The sequence below is a fragment of the Oryctolagus cuniculus genome, chromosome 8 (genome assembly GCF_051225735.1).
Source record: "Oryctolagus cuniculus isolate XC-2025 breed Fujian yellow rabbit chromosome 8, ASM5122573v1, whole genome shotgun sequence".
NCBI lineage: Eukaryota > Metazoa > Chordata > Mammalia > Lagomorpha > Leporidae > Oryctolagus > Oryctolagus cuniculus.
Genome location: NC_142874.1, coordinates 37,646,143 through 37,653,117, shown reverse-complemented (window position 1 = coordinate 37,653,117; position 6,975 = coordinate 37,646,143). Strand labels below are relative to the sequence as shown.

The 6,975-nt window shown below is 42.0% G+C and overlaps 1 pseudogene; it reads right to left on the bottom strand.

The window, feature by feature from the left end:
• Positions 1 to 5,186: 5,186 nt before the first annotated feature.
• LOC103350699 (eukaryotic translation initiation factor 3 subunit L pseudogene) lies at positions 5,187 to 5,837 on the bottom strand (annotated as a pseudogene).
• Between the last annotated feature and the right edge of the window lie 1,138 nt (positions 5,838 to 6,975).

Below are 6,975 nucleotides of genomic sequence, written 5' to 3'. Positions count from 1 at the left end.
CAAGATGAAGTTAGAATGCGCAATTCTAATGGACAGTCCACTCAGCACACACAGAACTTGAGAAATCTTCCATTGTCGCTCCCCGTCTTCGTGGAGGAACGACACAGGACCCTGCGCTGTTCTTTTGTCTGCTCTGCCCTCCCCGGGTTTGCTGCTGGTTCTTCCCGGGTTGGCTACCGACCCTTCCACCTCCGTGGAAGGGCGGTTCCCCCTGCCACTTTCCCCACTTCCGAGGGGGAGCGGCACACCACCGGCCGGCTCTCTCGGGGGCTGCTCAGATGTTCCCTTTAGATGTTCCTGGTGCATGTTGTCTCTCTCCTCCTTTATAGTCCTCTTCCACCAATCCAAACTCTGCTACCCACACGCCGAGTACGCTGCTCTCCTCCAATCAGGAGCAGGTCCTGCTGTTTATTGGTTGAACTGGAGGCAGCTGTGTAGAAGCTGTTTCCTCCTCTCCCAGCGCCATATTGTGGGAGAGCAGATGCATAGAATAAGTCTTAATTCCAGTAACAGTCTAGTCCGAGTTGCTCCCCACAATCCATCATCAAAGAAAGAAAAAAAAAAAAAAAACCAGGGACTGGTTTTATCTACTTTTTAAAAACGTGTCTCAAATCTAAAGACAGGGATTCTTTTTCCTAAAACAAAAATCCTATTACAGCAAAATACTACATACTTGTACAATGATAGCTCCTGAAACTCATACCCATATTTGAGTATTAAATACTTACCCTAATCAGATCTTTAAATTCCTACCATTTAAAAGTTGGATAAAGAGTATTTAAAAATGTTTCCTTTACTTTGTCTTGTTCCATTATTCTCCTGCTCTGCCTACCAGTGCTAGTATCCCACATGGGCACCAGTTCCAGTTGGCTGCTTCACTTCTGATCCAGCTCTCTGCAACAGCTTGGGAAAGCAATAGAAGATGGCCCAAGTTCTTGGGCCCTTGAACCTGTGTGGGAGACCTGGAGGAAGTTCCTGGTTTCTGGCTTCAGATTTGTTCAGCTCCGGCCATTGCAGCCATCTAAGGAGTGAACCAGTGGATGGAAGACCTCTCCCTCTCTCTGCCTCTGCCTCTCTGTAACTCTGCCTTTCAAATAAATAAATAAATCTTTAAAAAAGAAAAATGATACCAAGTTTTACCCTCTTGTGGGGAGCAACTCGGACTAGACTAAGTTACTGGAATTAAGACTTATTCTACGCATCTGCTCTCCCACAATATGGCGCTGAGAAGGGAGCAAACAGCTTCTACACAGCTGCCTCTCGCCAATTTGATTGACTGAGCTGCAGGAGCTGATCCTGCTCCTGATTGGAGGAGAGCAGCGTACTCGGCGTGTGGGTAGCAGAGTTGGGATTGGTGGAAGAGGACTATAAAGGAGGAGAGAGACAACATGCACCAGGAACATCTATCTGAAGGAACACCTGTGCAGCCCCCGAGAGAGCCGGCCGGTGGTGTGCCGCTCCCCCTGCGGAAGTGGGGAATGTGGCCAGGGGGAACTGCCCTTCCACGGAGGTGGAAGGGTCGGTAGCCAACCCGGGAAGAACCAGCAGCAAACCCGGGGAGGACCGAGCAGACAAAAGAACAGCGCAGGATCCTGTGTCGTTCCTCCACGAAGACAGGGAGCGACACCTCTCATGCATTTAACAAAGTCATACCTTTTTAGAGACTTAAAAACAATTTTCCCATCTCATGAATTTCATTTTCTATGCATTTTTAAGGCTGTTTCTTGTCTTTCCAATTTTTACTTAACTCCATGTCCCTGGAAAGGCCTTCTCTAATGATCCAAACTTAATTTACCATCTTTTTGGTCTGTATCATTCTTTTAAAGCGTGTATAGCGTTTTACCACCACGTAACCAATTTAATTTATGTGTTGTGATTACCTCCTTTCCATTCATCATAATATGATCTTCAGGATTGTGGGGGATTGTGGTGGGATTACTGTTCCCATTTGTAATCTTTTTTGGGGGAGAGAGGAGGAAGACTCGATGTATAATTTCTACTTAATATATATTGCTGAATGAGGAAATAGACCATCTTGGGAAATCAATTTTTCTTGTTATTATGGAATATGGACCCTTCATGGTTTAAATGGAATGGAATAGAGTCCTTAATGAAAGAAGAATGAAACACATTCTGAATTTACTATACAGCATACACTCTGTAATGTTTATGGAACAGGTGAAATAAGCCGATGGTTTAAGTGAACTAGAGGAAAAATGAGAAGGGATATGAAGCAAGCTTGTTGTTTCCTGATCTTTGACACAGGTACCAACTTGACATACTAGAGTAAAATATTGTGTGCATGTGGTAGCAACAGTAGGTACAATTGCATGACTTTGGAGTGACTTTGCTTTTGGAGACAGCTTTTCTTAAAGCAGGAAGATGTAGCCACATTTATCACTGCTGTTGCTTTGGCCTTTTATTGTTAATTAGCTTTTCATGATCAAGGCCTCCCAGAGACTGAGCTCACTGAGGAAGGAAGAAGGCTCTACGGTACACCTGCTGAATTCCCTAGGACTCAAGGTTCACGTGCTAGGTCCTCAGCTCCTGTTGTTGACTATGTTGATTTCAGTAGCTCTGCATCATGTATGGTATACTCCTGCCAATGCCTAGGTGGAATCCCTTACTAATAAACAGGAGGTCTAAATGTGAAAAATTCTGAAAAACATCTACACTGTACTCTTTAAAATTATAAGTATCATGAGAGAAAAAAAGATAACAAATACTATTCTAAAAACGTCTATATGCAATCAGTGAATAATGCTAGACTGAATTCTTTTTTTTTAAAGATTTATTTATTTATTTGGAAGACAGAGTTACAGAAAAGCAAAAGCAGAGAGAGAGGAAGATATTTTCCATCTGCTGGTTCACTCCCCAAATGGCCACAATGGCTGGAGCTGTACCTATCCAAAGCCAGGAGCCAAGAGCTTCTTTCAGGTCTTCCATGTGGGTTCAGGGGCCCAAGGACATGTTCCATCTTCTACTGCTTTCCCAGGCCACAGCAGAGAGCTGGATCGGAAGTGGAACAGCCGGGACTTGAACAGATGCCCATATGGGATGCCGGCACTTCGGGTGGTGGCTTTACCCACTATGCCACAGCACTGGCCCTTAGACTGAATTCTTGGTCAAAAGAAAAGGCAGCCATAAAGGTCATTATTTGGACAGTCAGAAAGTGAATAGGGAAATTTTTATATTAGAAAATAATGTCATTTAGAACTCTCATGAATGTTGTTGAAGTTTATTAAGGAAAATATCCTTATTCTTAGTATATTTGCCAAATATTTAGGTGTAAAATTTTAGGCATGATTATGTCTTCAAATGACTCAAAGATTTCAATTTACGGCTAGCTATGAAAGAAGGCAGAAGTGGGAGAGAGAGAGAAGAGAAATGCAAATGTTAAGAAGTGATGAAATTGGGGCCTGGTGCTGTGGCCCAGCAGGTTAGGCTACCACCTCCAATGTCAGCATCCCATATGAGTGCTGATTCCAACCTTGGCTCCTCCATTTCTGATTCAGCTCCCTGCTAATGGCCTGGGAAGGCAGCAGAGAATGGCCCACGTGCTTGGGATCTTGCACCCATGTGAGAGGCCCGGAGGGAGCTCCTGGCTCCTAGCTTCAGTCTGGCCCAGCCCTGGCCGTTGTAGCCATTTGGGAAGTGAACCAGTGGATGGAAGATCTCTCTCTCTCTCTCTCTCAATCTCTCTCTCACTCTCTCTCAATCTCTCTCTCTGTAACTCTGATTTTCAAATAACTAAATAAATAAATCTTAAAAAAATAGAAGTGGAGTTTAATGAGTAATGTGAGTGCTCATTATTAGTGCAACAGTATCATGAATTGAAATTGTTTAAAATAAATAGCATAAATGAAAAATAAATAAATTTAAAAAGAAATTAAATTATGTCTTAAAGGTTTTATTTGTATTTTTACTTTCTTTTTGTTTTCTTCTTTCAAATATGATTATTCATTGTTTCATAAGGTGATGTTTCCTATAGTTTGAAAATCTCCTCTCCACAATGATTGATTTCCAGCAAGTATTTGCTATCTTAATTATTTAAATGCATTTTGAAATGGGGCAGTACATTTCAAATTTAGCAACAGAATAACATGTGTTCTATTTCCTAAAGTCTATAGGATACACTTTTGGGAATATAACTTTTATTATAAATGTAATACATAAAAGATCAATTATATTTTGAACAAATGCATTATGCAGCTCTAACATCCACAGAGATTAGCCTGATTAATGGCCTTTGAAATTGCTGTAGGAATACCAAGATTTAGATTTATATTAAATGTTTCCATTTACATGCATAAACATTGGTCTTATTTCCTGGAGTTTCACTTAATGTATATTAAAATTTAAATATCTAATTAAATTGTTGCTATATTAGTATTCTAGGGCATTAGATGGCAATGTCTTTAAACAGATATTTTTTAGAGTATATATTTACTTCTTAGTATAAATTCTTAAATGAAGATATCCAAAGTGAATAGGTGTTTCATATTTGGGAAGACCCATTCTTAGAAAGCACTTATTGCAAGACATACTCTGATGACCACACTATGAGTTCTTTTAAATTTGGGCCTCAGAATTATTTTTCCAGAGGCCTCAGAATGGCCTGCCATAGTCTAGGTTCTTAATGCATGTCCATGAAGTCAGTAGTGTTTTAATTACAGGTTTAGATTTAGTACAAATGTAGTAGAATTAATAATCAGAATTAAGCATAAATATATTAATGCAGATATTTTCCTGTTAAATATGAATAATTCTTGTGGCTCCATATATCCTTCACTGAGATCTAGTTAGACCATCTCAGTCCTTAATTCAAATACATCTCAGGAAGGGTGCTTTGTGATAGTCAGGGTGCACGTTTTCATAGCTGGGCACTATGGAACACAGGGATTTGGGGCAAGAGTAGCTGAAGACTTCCTGGTAGAGCTGAAGGTCACCTCTCTTGCATGTGTAGCATCTTGCTAGTTTTTCTCCTGCAGCTGGAGGTGGATGCTGTCCTTGATCTGCCTGGGGTACATGGTGAGGGCAGTGGCCAGCAGCATGTTCATCTGCTAGTTCTGCTTGTTAATCATCTTGTGCTTGTATTTTGTCCTCTGGAACAAGCTCTTGTTCCTCTGGATGCAGAGAAAGATGTTGGCAGAAACCCATCTGGCATCCTGGTAAGGATGCACCAGTCAAGTACCCAAAACTAACATAATACTACTAAAAAAGTCAATCTCCTCTTCTGACTTCTTGGAGGTCATACACTGGTACTGACTAAATGACTAGAACTGGTGGCTGAACCCAAAGAAGACACCCCAAAGCCACTGGCTCAGAAGTTCAAGGGGAGCAGGACCATCAGCATTAAGAAAGTAGTTGAAGAGATTGCAGTAGTTGTAGTAGGATTCAAACCTCTGTGCCACTGACTTTGGCATATCTGTACCTGCAGTATAATTCTCTGCACAAAATTGGAAAGACAACATCTTTGCTAACCTGTGGAGCGATGGTTTCAGCCTCCAGCCAAGCTGCATTCTTGAGGAATCTTTCAGTAGCTTGGTCCAGCTGTTCTCATAGATGTCCTGGACCTCATACCTCTTTTGGTCCATGACATTGCAGAGATGTGGCTGGCCTGAATTCATATAATCTTCTGGACTATCAATTCTGAGACAGTTTTGTGGAAACACTGAATTAAGAATTTTATCACTTTGAAAGACCACCTGACAGATCTGCTGGCATTCATAAGCCAGGTCATGTTTTGAATCTCTTGTGTGCCTGTCATAGTCGCTCCGGTAAGCGTAAGGATCATAGACGGCCTCAGACTCATAATCATCAGCAGGGTGACACATGGCTGTGGTGCTTGCGAATACCATGGGGGAGCAAACGCAAATAAATTTTCAAAATAATTAAGTGTATAGCATTGAAAATATACTCCCAGCAAATAAATAGCACTTTCCTGGGATGCTCTGGTAGGAGCCTTCAGTTTGTCAATTGCTTAATACAGCTATTCCTTTTTTTTTTTTTTTAAGAATTAGTTATTTATTTGAAAGCAGAGTTACAGAGAGGCAGAGGCAGAGAGAGAGAGAGAGAGGTATTCCATCCACCAATTCACTCCCCAGATGGCTTCAACAGCTGGGGCTGTGCTAATCTGAAGCCAGAAGCCAGGAGCTTCTACCAGGTCTCCCACGTGGGTGCAGGGGCCCAAGGACTTGGGCCATCTTCCACTGCTTTCCCAGGCCATAGCAGAGAGCTTTATCAGAAGTAGAGCGGCTGGGGCTCGAACCTAAGCGCATATGAGATGCTGGCACTGGAGGAGGTGGCTTTACCCACTATACCACAGTGCCAGCCTCTAATGCATCTATTATTTTAATCTTCTTTTTCTTTTCCAGGTTTATTTATACATTTGTTTTATAATATTTTACAGGCAGAGTGATATATAGAGAGAATGATAGACACAGAGAGACAGTGATTTTCCATTCACTGGTTCACTCCCCAACTGACCACAACTGTCAGGTGGGCCAGGCCTAACCCAGGAGGCTGGAATTTCATCCAGATCTCCTACATGGATGCCAGGGGCAGAAGTACTTGAATCATCTTCTGCTACTTTCCCATGAGTATTAGCAAGGAGCTGGATAGGAAGTGGAATAGCCAGGACCCCAGCCAGTGCTCCAGTACAGGATGGTAGCATCTCAAGCTTGACCTTATGATAAACCAAAACCTCAAGATGATAAGAATGTGAACTCTGAGGATCCTGGGAAAATTATTCTAGGAAACATAAACAATAAGTATGAGGACCCTGAGGTAAACTTTGTCTGAAGTATTGGACAGAGGAGGCTAGTGAGCCTAGGGCAGAGTGAACCTCAGGAGAGGAGGTAGTGTCAGGGAGACACTTTTTTTTAAAGATTTACTTATTTATTTGAAAGGAAGAGTTACAGAGAGGAGAGGCAGAGAGAGAGAGAGAGAGAGAGGTCTTCCGTCTGCTGGCTC